At 47.5% G+C, this 1,422-nt stretch overlaps 1 pseudogene; it reads right to left on the bottom strand.

Annotated features, from left to right (window-relative positions):
* Nucleotides 1-531: 531 nt before the first annotated feature.
* LOC103108652 (large ribosomal subunit protein uL22-like) lies at nucleotides 532-1,093 on the bottom strand (annotated as a pseudogene).
* Nucleotides 1,094-1,422: the final 329 nt, after the last annotated feature.

The following is a 1,422-nucleotide window of genomic DNA, read 5'->3' as shown; positions in this document are numbered from 1 at the left end:
AACTATAGTTCTCCTCTCAGTTCCAGCATCCTAGTCTGTCCAGCTTTAACTGGATCTTGGTTCTTCCTCCTAAATATATGAATTCTATTCTTCAGAGCACAGCTGTGCAGGACTTTGGCTGCAGACGACCTGTGAAACCAGGAGACACCCATCCTCAAACTCTGGAATACTGACTCTGGTCATCTCCCCCCACTCGACTGTGACCTGTCACCTCCGCTCCATGCCCTCCCCCTGCCCACCCACATGCCAGGTGTGCTCCACCTGGTGGGTGCACTGTGCAAAGGTGAATTTTCTGTGGACATGGAAGAGGATTTGGGAGACTTTTTCCACAAAGGGTTACAGGAGGTCATTCATTGCTTCTGTTGCATCTGCTGAGTCCCGAGGCTGTCACACAAAAGCAACATACAGATAAACTGCCTTGGATACGTTTCAGTAAGCCTATATGTATGTACAGTGCAGTTTGAAATTCAAACCATTTTCTTTTGCTTTCTCTCTCTTTTTAGTTTCAGTTACATTTATTTTATGCCCAATTTATTCCTGGGTCATAAGTTTTTGTTTCTTTAGTTTATTCTGGGATATCTTTTTCTTCTGTGCACCCTCCTCCTCTGGTTTAGGGCTAACCTGCTCTTTTTCAGTGAGGATCATCTCAGTGTGGCAGGGAGCGCTCCTGTAGGGGTTAATCCAGCCATGAGCTCTGAGTTCGTTTGGCACCTCATCTTAGGGGCTTTGTTCACCTGGATCTGCTCAGTGACCAGGGAATCTCCCTCTAGGCCCCTCAGTTCAGTGTTGCTTTCTGCGTTTTTAAGCATATGCAGCAGAAACTTCGCACTCCTCGTGAGCCACGGCCTTGGACCTTGAGTCAGCCCCACTGGTTAGCCTGGGCACACCTACCGATGCCACCACTGTAACGACGGAATGGTACACATTGCTTCTGTACAGTGACATCCTTCAGAGACTTGGTGGCTTTTCAGATATGCATGCCTTTGATGGCCTGGGCAGTTTCTCGAGTGTTCTTGAAATGCACACGGAGGTTTGAGCCTCTTGACTTGCATGATTTTGTTGGGTTTTCTGGGTCAAGTGAGTGTCGGATCATTGTGAGGGGGTTACCTAAGGCCACTTGTGGGAAGGGCAGATTCAAACCATTTTCAAGTGTCATAGAAGTGTCCTTTGGTTCCCACCAACTATTTGAGGGCATAGACTCCAGACCAGTAAGATAGCTTCCCTGAGAATCTCTGGCCTATAGAGCATTCAGAGTGCTTTCTCTTTTGTTTTAGTTAGGAGGTTCATAGTTCACAGGACAGTTGTTGGCAAATGGTACAACTTCTCATCTCACCGTGACAGGTGTCTGCAAAACACTCTCACACCTACTGAGGTCATTTTCCATCGTGATGTACCAGGACTTGAAGCTCTCCTCTCCGCACC

The sequence above is a fragment of the Erinaceus europaeus genome, chromosome 5 (assembly GCF_950295315.1).
Source record: "Erinaceus europaeus chromosome 5, mEriEur2.1, whole genome shotgun sequence".
NCBI classification, from domain to species: domain Eukaryota; kingdom Metazoa; phylum Chordata; class Mammalia; order Eulipotyphla; family Erinaceidae; genus Erinaceus; species Erinaceus europaeus.
This window is presented reverse-complemented; position numbering and strand designations above follow the sequence as displayed.